At 48.0% G+C, this 12320-nt stretch overlaps 1 protein-coding gene across 1 annotated transcript in view; it reads right to left on the bottom strand.

The window, feature by feature from the left end:
- Window positions 1–12052, bottom strand: part of LOC143997704 (cytochrome P450 2C3-like) — a 154028-nt gene extending 141976 nt beyond the window's left edge. The window contains exon 1 of the mRNA XM_077493484.1: window positions 11833–12052. The gene's annotated coding sequence lies outside the window, so the exon portion shown is untranslated. The remainder of the gene's footprint in view (window positions 1–11832) is intronic.
- Between the last annotated feature and the right edge of the window lie 268 nt (window positions 12053–12320).

Genomic DNA, 12320 nt, shown 5'->3' with positions numbered 1-12320 from the left:
GATCCTTGAGATCGGCAAACTTGGCCATACTGAAGATTCCAAAACTTAGAAGAACACATGTGGAGGGAGAACGAGTGAAGTACAAGGAGCTATATTTTGGAACTCCTTGCCTCTGAAACTGAGACTTGAGAATTACTTTTTGAAATTTCGAAAGAAATTGAAAACCGTACTTTTTGTACAAGCTTTTGGAGTCACCTAATTTTTAATTGGGGTGTGATGAACAGACTGCCTGGCTTTTATTCTGTATCTTGCTATGCTAGTTTTATTAAGTACTAGAGATCCGCGCTGTAGCTGTCATTCGGCTATAGCGCGGATCTCTAGTGCTTTGCCGTCAATAGACGTCGTCCCGTGCACGAGCGGCCTGCGTGCCCTGTGATCAGCGGCCTGCGTGCCCTGGGATCACTCGCCTGATCACGGATCCGAGCAAGGGGTTGATCCCGACCCCTTACCACGTGATCAGCTGTCAGCCAATGACAGCTGATCATGTGACACAACAGAGCTGGTAATCGGCTACTTTTCCTCCTCGCGCAGAAAAATAAAAAGCAGATCACCGGCGGCCGTGATCGGGACATCAGTCCCGATCACGGCCAGCTTATCAATGCCCACCTGCCCCCTGCCAGTGCCACCCAAATAATAAAAAAGTGCCCCCCATCAGTGCCACCCCTCAGTGCCCACAGTGCCACCCATCAGTGCCCACAATCTGCCTCAACAACAGTGCTGCACCCCAGTGCCACATATCCATGCCCATCAGTGTCATCTACCAGTGCCCATCAGTGCCCACCAGTGCCGCCCATCAGAGCCACCTATCAGTGCCCATCAGTCCCATCTATCAGTGGTACCTATCAGTGCCCCTTAGTGCCACCCATTCGTGCCACCCATCAGTGCCAGCTTATCTGTGCCCATCAGTACTGCCTTATTTGTGCCTATCCATGCCACCTTATCTGTGCCTATTAGTTCTGCCTTAACTGTGCCTATCAGTGCCCACCAGCGCTGCCTCATCAGCGCATTTCAATGAAGGAGAAAAATTACCGTTTGCAAAATTTTACAACAAACTAAGAACAATTTTTTTTTTGTTTTTTTTATTTTGCATTTTTTTATTTGTTTAGCAAAAAATAAAACTCTCAGCTGTAATTAAATACCACCAAAATAAAGCTCTATTTGTGGGGAAAAAAAATGATAAAAATTTCATTTGGGTACGGTGTAGTATGGCCGCGCAATTGTCATTCAAAGTGCATCAGCGCTGAAAGCTGAAAATTGGTCTGGGCAGGAGGGGGGTTTAAGTGCCCAGTAAGCAAGTGGTTAAGGTCTTTTAATGTCAATGTTCTTTTGTTTTTGCGCATCGAGGCCTTCAGGTAAGACTGCATAGGTTAAGCATTTTAATAAATAAATACATTTGACATTTTAAACTTTTTTTTTATTGGATTTGTTTTATAGCAGAAAGCAAAAAATATTGTTTGGGTACAGCGTTGCATGTAATAAATTTTGTTTGGGTACAGTGTTGCATGATCACACAGTTGTCAGTTAAAGTAGTGCAGTTGGGTATCAGAAAAAAATGGTCTGGTCATGAAGGGGGGGTAAATGTTCTGGAGGTCAAGTGGATAACGGAAGGGAGTGAAGGGAAGGCAGTAGGGCTGGATGATGGAAAGGGGTACAGAGAAGGAAGTTAGTCCTGATAATAAATAAAATAAAAATGCAGTGAGGTTGGAAAATGGAAGCAAGTAGAGAGAAAACTGTAATGCCTAGTACACGTGGGCTGAATGTTGGGAGACATCGGCCGGTTCAATAAAAACCGGCCAACATTCGGCCCCTGTGTATGGCAGCCGGTCCAACAGAAGCCAGACAAGCATGCTGGAAAACCAGCAGCTGTCCGGCTCAGGATCAGCGCTCCCACAAAGTTGGGAGTACGAAATTGTCCAAAATATCTTGGTATGCCAACACCTTAAGCGTTCCCTTCACTGGAACTAAGGGGCCAAGCCCAACCTCTGAAGAACCCCCCCCCCCCCCACACACACACCAAATGATTTGAACCAATGCACAAAACAAGGTCCATAAAGACCTATACTCATTCCAAACTGTGGTTGTGGTTTTCTTCCACTTATTTTCCCCACATTTTCTCCATATTAATAGTCACAGGTTTTGTTATTTTAGCACACGGCACCATTTGCCAAATTCGTTCACAATTCACTATTCTTTACAGAAATTCACTAGAGCTGTCACCTGCATTTATAATGACTAGACGTTATGATGAATGGATCATTATGAGGGGCTCCCACCATCCCTGTGCTGTGCTGACTTCCTGGGTTTTTAACCTTTAGTTTCGTTAACTTTTCTTTAAAAAAAGCGGAAGTTCGTTGTGATGAATTTATCATTATGAGGGGTTCCCACCATCCCTGTGCTGTGCCGACTTCCTCTGATTGGTGAGCAAAACACCAGTCATGTTTCTGTTAATTTGGATCCAAAATTCGTTAACAAAATTTCGTATTTTGTATGAAAATCGTAAGCATAGAAATTCCCCCCATCCCTGTGCCGAGTTCCCAGGTCCGTACACCTGCTGTGTGTCCATTATGAGGGGTTCCCACCATCCCTGTGCCGAGTTCCCAGGTCTGTGCACCTGCTGTGTGTCCATTATGAGGGGTTCCCACCATCCCTGTGCCGAGTTCCCAGGTCTGTGCACCTGCTGTGTGTCCATTATGAGGGGATCCCACCATCCCTGTGCCGAGTTCCCAGGTCTGTACACCTGCTGTGTGTCCATTATGAGGGGATCCCACCATCCCTGTGCCGAGTTCCCAGGACTGTACACCTGCTGTGTGTCCATTATGAGGGGATCCCACCATCCCTGTGCCGAGTTCCCAGGTCTGTACACCTGCTGTGCATCCATTATGAGGGGATCCCACCATCCCTGTGCCAAGTTCCCAGGTCTGTACACCTGCCGTGTGTCCATTATGAGGGGATCCCACCATCCCTGTGCTGAGTTCCCAGGTCTGTACACCTGCTGTGTGTCCATTATGAGGGGATCCCACCATCCCTGTGCTGAGTTCCCAGGTTTGTGCACCTGCTGTGCATCCATTATGAGGGGATCCCACCATCCCTGTGCCGAGTTCCCAGGTCTGTACACCTGCTGTGTGTCCATTATGAGGGGATCCCACCATCCCTGTGCTGAGTTCCCAGGTCTGTACACCTGCTGTGCATCCATTATGAGGGGATCCCACCATCCCTGTGCTGAGTTCCCAGGTTTGTGCACCTGCTGTGCATCCATTATGAGGGGATCCCACCATCCCTGTGCCGAGTTCCCGGGTCTGTACACCTGCTGTGTGCCCATTATGAGGGGATCCCACCATCCCTGTGCCGAGTTCCCGGGTCTGTACACCTGTTGTGCCCATTAGGAGGGGTTCCCACCATCCCTGTGCTGTGCTGACTTCCTCTGATTGGTGAACAAAACACCAGTCATGTTTCTGTTAATTTGGATCCGAAATTCATTAACGAAATTTCGTATGAAATTCGTAAGCATAGAAATTCCCATAGGTTTCCCACCATCCCTGTGCTGACTTCCTGGGGATTTAACTTTTAGGTTCATTAACTTTTCGTAACAATTACGAAAGTTCGTTATCATGAATGTATCATTATGAGGGGTTCCCACCATCCCTGTGCTGTGCTGACTTCCTGGGTTTTTAACTTTTAGGTTTGTTAACTTTTTGTTAATTACAAATTTTCGTTATGAATTTGGATCCGAAATTCATAAACTAAATTTCGTACGGAATTCGTATGCATAAAAATTTGTATTTCGGATTCGTATGAATTTCCGTTTCGTACGAAACTAATCACACATGTCTAATAACGGCTATGACATGAGACCCATAGCCCTCTGGGGGTTTGCACATGTGTGCCTTGGTTTTCCACGGGCCACTTCCACACCTCCCAGGACAGGCACATCCCTGGCAGCCCTCAATTAGCACCACCGCATTCTGAATCTGGAGCTGACTTTTTCTTTTTTGAGTTAACCATCAATCTACATTGGCATCTACATGTTTTTTTTCAGATGCAGATACGCACCTTGCATCCGCTCCTGGAGAAGTGGCGTGAATTCCACGAAACGCATGAGCTTGTTTTAGATGCATTATAATCATGCGCTTACAGCTTAGGATTATGAACTTTCTGTAATGATTAATGATTTTAATATACATTTTATGATATGAATTACAAGCAAGCCCACAACAATTAGGCTACTTTCACACTGAGGCGCTTTACAGGCGTTTTAGCGCTAAAAATAGCGCCTGCGAAGCACCTGTCCTGTCACTCCAGTGTGAGAACCCGAGTGCTTTCACACTGGAGCGGTGCACTTGTGAGACATTAAAAAAAACTCCTGCAAGCAGCATCTTTGGGGCGCTTTAGGAGTATATAGGAAAATATACCGCTCCTAAAACACCCCTGTCCATTGAAGTGAATGGGCACCGCTGTCAAAGCGCCTGCAAAGCGATTCGGCAGTGGCGCTACACGGGTGCTATTAACCCCTCCTTCGGCCACTAGCAGGGGTTAAAAGTGCCCCCGCTAGCAGCCAAAAAGCGCCACTAAAACGACAGTAAGACCTGCTAAAACTAGTGGTGCTTTATTGCTACTACCCCCACACTGTGAAAGTGCCTTTATACTGCAATGTGTTATTCATGACATACACATATTACATACATACATACATATATTAACCTGGGGGACAGGTAGCAGGTACAAAGCTCCCTGGGATGAGCAGTCTTTCAGACACAGGTACCAAATTCAGTGAGGTAGTGACAAACAGTGCGGTGACAGTGCTGGCAACAAAAGTGAGTACATCCCTAAGTGAAAATGTCCAAATTGGGCCCAATTAGCTATTTTCCCTCCCTGGTGTTATGTGAATCGTTAGCGTTACAAGGTCTGAAGTGTGAATGGGGAGCAGGTGTGTTAAATTTGGTGTTATCGCTCTCACTCTCTCTTACTAGAAGTTCAACATGGCACCTCATGGCAAAGAACTCTCTGAGGAACTGAAAAAAAAAAAAAAGAATTGTTGCTCTATATAAAGATGGCTTAGGCCGCGTACACACGGGCGGACTGTTCGCCCAACCTTGTCCGCTGAACAGTGTTTGGGCGGACAGTCCGCTCGTGTGTGGGCTTTCAGCGGACAGTTTCAGCGGACAGTTGGACGGACAAAGTCTTTCGGAAATTCCGAAGAACTGTCCGCTGAAACTGTGTTTGAGCGAACAGTCCGCCCGTGTGTGGGCCTGTCCGCTGTACTTTCGAAATGAGCGGACTGTTCCCGCTCGGAAAGTCCGCCCATTTCGAGCGCGTGTACAGGTAGGCGGGGCCCGCGAAGGAGACGTCGCGGGCTCCGCCGCCTGGAATGGGCTTAAAGGGGAACCCCAACGCCGAAAAAAATCGGCGTGGGGGTTCCCCCAAGTCCACACCAGACCCTTGTCCGAGCACGCTACCCGGCCGGCCAGGAAAGGGGGGCGAGCGAGCGCGCCCCCCCTCCTGAGCCGTACCAGGCCGCGTGCCCTCAACATGGGGGGGTGCCTTGGGGAAGGGGGGGCCGCGCGGGCCCCCCCACCCCAAAGCACCTTGTCCCCATGTTGATGAGGACAAGGGCCTCTTCCCGACAACCCTGGCCGTTGGTTGTCGGGGTCTGCGGGCGGGGGGCTTATCGGAATCCGGGAGCCCCCTTTAAGAAGGGGGCCCCCGGATACCGGCCCCCCACCCTATGTGAATGAGTATGGGGTACAATGTACCCCTACCCATTCACCTGTGAAATAAAGTACAAAAAAAAACACAACACATGGAAAAAGTATTTTATTGCACAGCTCCGGGGGTCTTCCGTCTTCGGGGGTCTTCTCGCCGGACTCCTCCGCTATGTGTGTGTAGCTCTTTTGCTAGCGGAGGAGTCCGGCTTTCTTCCTCCCCGCCGCCGGCCTCTTCTCCCGACTTCGGGGGTCTTGTCCCCCTCTTCGGTTCTTCTGCCGGGCCACCGCGCCTGGTCCGGTGGCCCGGTCTTCTGTCGCCGTCTTCCGTTCTTCTGTCGCCGCCTTCGGTTCTTCTGCCGGGCCACCGCGCCTTCTTGTAGCTCTTTTACAGGCGGTGGCCCGGTCTTCTGTCGCCGCTGTCGTCGTCGTCGTCGCCGCCGCCGCCGCCTTCCGTTCTTGTTCTTCTTCTTGTTCTTCTTCTTGTTCTTCTCCTGGAGATGTTGACTCGACGATCTCTCCGGCCGGAATGCCAGAGCCGCGCTGTGCGGTCACTTATATAGTGACAATGGGGCGGTGTCACATGGTATATGTCACATGGGTTGGTCACATGGGTTGATGTCACATGGGGACTATGACATCGTAAGGGGGCGGGGTCACCATGTGACCAACCCATGTGACATATACCATGTGACACCGCCCCATTGTCACTATATAAGTGACCGCACAGCGCGGCTCTGGCATTCCGGCCGGAGAGATCGTCGAGTCAACATCTCCAGGAGAAGAACAAGAAGAAGAACAAGAAGAAGAACAAGAACGGAAGGCGGCGGCGGCGGCGACGACGACGACAGCGGCGACAGAAGACCGGGCCACCGCCTGTAAAAGAGCTACAAGAAGGCGCGGTGGCCCGGCAGAAGAACCGAAGGCGGCGACAGAAGAACGGAAGACGGCGACAGAAGACCGGGCCACCGGACCAGGCGCGGTGGCCCGGCAGAAGAACCGAAGAGGGGGACAAGACCCCCGAAGTCGGGAGAAGAGGCCGGCGGCGGGGAGGAAGAAAGCCGGACTCCTCCGCTAGCAAAAGAGCTACACACACATAGCGGAGGAGTCCGGCGAGAAGACCCCCGAAGACGGAAGACCCCCGGAGCTGTGCAATAAAATACTTTTTCCATGTGTTGTGTTTTTTTTTGTACTTTATTTCACAGGTGAATGGGTAGGGGTACATTGTACCCCATACTCATTCACATAGGGTGGGGGGCCGGTATCCGGGGGCCCCCTTCTTAAAGGGGGCTCCCGGATTCCGATAAGCCCCCCGCCCGCAGACCCCGACAACCAACGGCCAGGGTTGTCGGGAAGAGGCCCTTGTCCTCATCAACATGGGGACAAGGTGCTTTGGGGTGGGGGGGCCCGCGCGGCCCCCCCTTCCCCAAGGCACCCCCCCATGTTGAGGGCACGCGGCCTGGTACGGCTCAGGAGGGGGGGCGCGCTCGCTCGCCCCCCTTTCCTGGCCGGCCGGGTAGCGTGCTCGGACAAGGGTCTGGTGTGGACTTTGGGGGAACCCCCACGCCGATTTTTTTCGGCGTTGGGGTTCCCCTTTAAGCCCATTCCAGGCGGCGGAGCCCGCGACGTTTCCTTCGCGGGCCCCGCCTACCTGTACACGCGCTCGAAATGGGCGGACTTGCCTCCGCCTTACGTGGGCGAGTCCGTTCATTTCAAATGTTGAGCGGACTGTTTGGCAAACAGTTCGTTGAAACAGTCCGCTCGTGTGTGGGCAAGTCCGCTCATGCAAATTTTGAGCGGACTGTTTGCCCAAACTGTTTGACGAACAAGGTTGGGCAAACAGTCCGCGCGTGTGTACGCGGCCTTAGGCTTTAGGAAGATTGGCAAGAATCTGAAACTGAGCTGCAGCACGGTGATCACAATCATACAGCATTTTAACAGGACAGATTCCACTCAGAACAGGCCTCGCCATGGTCGATCAAAGAAGTTGAGATCACGTACTCAGTGTCATATCCAGAGGCTGTCTTTGGGAAATAGACGGATGAGTGCTGCCAGCATTGCTGCAGAGGTGGAAGGGGTGGGGGGTCAGCCTGTCAGTGCTCAGACCATACGCTGCACACTGCATCCAATTGGTCTGCATGGCTGTCGTCCCAGAAGGAAGCCTCTTCTAAAGATAATGCATAATAAGTTTGCTGAAGACAAGAAGACTAAGGACATGGATTACTGGAGCCATGTCCTGTGGTCTGATGAGACCAAGATAAACTTATTTGGTTCAGATGGTGTCAAGTGTTTGTGGCGGCAATCAGGTGAGGAGGACAAAGACAAGTGTGTCTTGCCTACAGTCAAGCATGGTGGTGGGGGTGTCATGGTCTGGGGCTGCATGAGTGCTGCCGGCACTGGGGGGGCTACAGATCATTGAGGGGACCATGAAGGCCAACATGTACTGTGACATACTGAAGCAGAGCATGATCCCCTCCCTTCAGAGACTGGACCGCAGGGCAGTATTCCAACATAATGACCCCAAACACACCAAGACAACCACTGCCTTGCTAAAGAAGCTGAGGGTAAAGGTGATGGACTGGCCAAGCATGTCTCCAGACCTAAACCCTATTGAGCATCTGTGGGACATCCTCAAACAGAAGGTGGAGGAGTGCAAGGTCTATAACATCCACCAGCTCCGTGATGTCATCATGGGGGAGGGGAAGAGGACTCCAGTGGCAACATGGCAACATGTGACACTTTGGGCTCAATTTGGACATTTTCACTTAGGGGTGTACTCACTTTTGTTGCCAGCGGTTTAGACATGAATGGCTGTGTGTTGAGTTATTTTGAGGGGACAGCAAATTTACACTGTTATACAAGCTGTACAATCACTACTTTAATATTGTGGCAAATCTTAATTTCAACAGTGTTGACACATGAAAAGGTATAATAAAATATTTACAAAAATGTGAGGGGTGTACTCACGTTTGTAAGATACTGTATACAAGTATATATAGAGCTGCTGTACAGTGTTCAAAAATAGCCAAACAAAAAGCTAGCCGTGTCTCGGCACTAACTATACAATTTTACAGGTCCTAAAACTACCAGGCCGAGCAAGCCTACAGCTTAATAGCTTTTACCACCCTGTTGCTCTCCTAGACCAGTGATGGAGAACCTTGGCACCCCAGATGTTATGGAACTACATTTCCCATGAGGCTCAACTACACTGCAGTGTGCATGAGTATCATGGGAAATGTAGTTCCAAAACATCTGGGGTGCCGAGGTTCGCCATCACTGACCTAGACAGACGTTGTCTGAGGTTCCCAGACCAAGAGCACTGTCTTGTCCATCTCAGGTGAGTTTAAACTGGCCTGGGGGAGAGGACCAAGGTCCGAACTGGACCATAGATCAGAGATCCATGAACATGTATGAGAGGAGCCTGGGAGATGTATAAAACCCGAACAGGACTTTTCCTGGCTCTCTCTGGGACACTCAGCTACAATATATATATGAATTATAATGATAATACTGTATGCTATATCTGTAAGTATGTATATGAAAGAATAAATGTGCCATTGTGCATTTGACCACTTTACCAGCTATGTGTCACGTGCTTAATTTAAAGTCCCAAACCTTTTTCCTTTTAAATTTCAGATTCAGGGATGGAGGCGTATGGCTATAGAATGCCATGGGCCTCCATTTAAAGTCCCAAAACCCCTCTTATACCCGTTCACACTTGTACGACTCCAAAGCTGCGCTGACTTTGGAGTGCAACTTTGCTGCGACTTTGGATGGGTGCAACATGGATATGGCTTTGGCTTCGACCAATGATAATGGACAACTTTTGCACACAAGTTGCATTGTATAGCATTCGAAGCTGCATGCAGAGCCTACCTATGAAATTATTAGACATGTCTGCCTTCCATGTACATGCATAGTTATATAAGCCGTACAGATAAAGAGGGATATTAGGACATCATATGATAATAAGGTTATGCACAGCTGATCTCTTCCATTCATACTGTACATAAAAAGATCAAAGCATTTGGGCAGCACAGTGGTGTAGTGGTTAGCACTCTCACCTAGCAGTAAAAAGGGTCGCTGGTTCAAATCCCAACCATGGCACTACCTGCCTGGAGTTTTCATGTTCTCCCTGTGCCTGCGTGGGTTTCCTCCCACACTCCAAAGACATGCAGGTAGGTTGTTAAAATATTATTCCAAATTCATAATTCGGCACTTATAGGTGTTATAATATATTTATGGCAAGCTTGCAAAACATATTTGGTTTTATGATTAATCATAGTAAATAGTATGTGTGAATGACCTTGATCAAGTGTTCAGTGAAACATATCCTCATCGAAAGCTGAGTTAGTAATAAGTTTCTGAATGTAATCAGTTTGAGTATGACATATATGGTATCTTGGTACAGAATGTCATGAGAAGACAAAAATAGACACGTGTCTACGTAGCTAAAGCAATGATACATTGTGGATTATATCTTGTTAAAATAAGTTTAGAGTAGTCTCAGTTATGTTAATACATATTAGTATATAGTTATTTAATGTAAAGTTGCTAATATGTGTTCATATTATGTAAATGTATGGTTATGACATTATATGAACAGCACATTATGTCACGTATGCAGGGCAGGACTTAGGGTGGTAGGGGCCCCTGGGCTTGAGTCACTTTTTGGGCCCTACCTTCTATACATTACCATATTTATCGGTGTATAACACGCACCCCAAGTTTAGGAAAGTTTAAGGAAAAAAACTTACATTTAAATGCCCATCAATGCAGCCTTATCAGTGTCCATCTGAAGCCTTGCCCATCTGCAGCCTCGTCCAGTGTCATTGCAGCCTTGTCAGTGTCATTTGCAGCCTTGTCAGTGTAGCCTTACCCCAGTGTCATTTGTAGCCTTGTCATTTGCAGCCTAAAAATGGCACCGCCAAGATACAGAGTCCTGTATATCTTGGCTCTTTAGTCCTCTCTGTGGCTCTCGGGTCCTCTCGGTGGCTCTTGGGTCTTCTCGCAGTCCTGAGCTGAGCCAAGAGTAGCCGAGTGTACTCGGCTTGGCTCACAGTCATGCCTAGTCCCTATGTTATGTCCATCAGAGGTCGGGACTGGGCATGACTGTGAGCGTAGTCGAGCCAAATACACTCGGCTATGTATCTCGGCGGGGCCCATGGGCTTTAGCCCAGTCAAGCCCAATGGTAAGTCCAGCCCTGCACGTATGGAGTTTTACATGTGAGCTTGTCAATCAAGCTCCATATGACTCTCTGAGTATCTACTTACATTGCAGAAGTTAGCAGATATGAATGTGTGCCATACAAGGTACTAAATTTGTGAGGTTATGACGTTCACATGTAGCATAAAAGCCGAGATGTTTCGAGATTGAAGGAGGGCACTCATTGACGGACACATACACGTACCCTCATACTCTCACAGACACACACACACCCTGACATATTCACACAGAGACTGATGACTTGGGACAGCTGAATTCTGCCAGAAGTCTAAGAACGTCATTTCCTGCTTCTTCTTGGAGGACACACACGAGGACACATAGGACAGCAAGACAGCAGCCATTGCAACAGACATGCTTCCATAAGCTTATTACAGCTTGACAACTATTCAATTTTATATATTTTTACCTACACTGAACTGAACTATTATACTTTTTACATTGTATTTATGATGCCAACTGTGTGACAAATAAACACACACTTTCTTTAAGTCAGTTTGACTATCAATGCTATTGATTCGGAAACGCCTCTGAGATACAGAATATTAGACAATATTAATATTCTTCATAGGTTAATTGGCTTCTGTCTAAAATTGGCCCTAGTATAAGAATGGGGATCTTGAATTGTGGGCTCCTTGAGGGTAGGAACTAATGTGAGTGTACAATGTACAGGGATAGGGACAATTGTAGACACCTCACTCAGGTTGAACTGGATGGACTGGTGTCTTTATTCAACCTTAATAACTATGTAACTATTACAAAGATCACAATTTTCCATCAAGCGATCCTATGGAAAACATGCACATGGTTGGAAATATACGTAATAAATGGTTATGCTCATCAGGAATTCAATACACTGGAAGAAGATACAGAATGATCGCCTCCAAAAGAGAACACCATGGTCCTTACCTGCTATTTAGTAGAGGAGGAACCTCTGGTCAGTACTTTCCCTGTATCTTTACTGCTGACTTGGAGTGTTTGATCCCCTGATTAGAGTCCAGTGAAGTTCATTCTAGTTGACTGCTCGTTACAAATTCTCCCAATAGGTCCTGTTAGGTCACCAGTACCTGTAAAAAAAAGAAAAAGTGTACGTGTTACTGTACTATAGTCCTGTCTTGTTTAACAGTAAGACCTTATTTACTTGTCCAACTAGAACTTCCAGATCTCAAGTAGGAATGAAGTTAACTGAATGACCAACTTGGGTGCAACCAGTTTGTTGGGTTTTTCATGTGATTATTGCCAGCGGCTATAGCCGCTACAGTGAGGGAAAAAGGTATTTCATCCCTTGCTGATTTTGCACATTTGCCCGCTGACAAAGAAATGACCAGTCTATAGTTTTAGTTTTTTTTTTTTCTTTTTTAACAGTAATGCCGCGTACACACGACCGGACTTTCTGG

This window comes from Lithobates pipiens, unplaced genomic scaffold (genome assembly GCF_037356315.1).
Source record: "Lithobates pipiens isolate NorthernLeopardFrog02 unplaced genomic scaffold, aLitPip1_a1.2 Scaffold_19, whole genome shotgun sequence".
In the NCBI taxonomy this organism is placed as follows: Eukaryota; Metazoa; Chordata; class Amphibia; order Anura; family Ranidae; genus Lithobates; species Lithobates pipiens.
The sequence above is the reverse complement of the archived record's forward strand: the minus strand, read 5'-3'. Positions and strand labels throughout refer to the sequence as shown.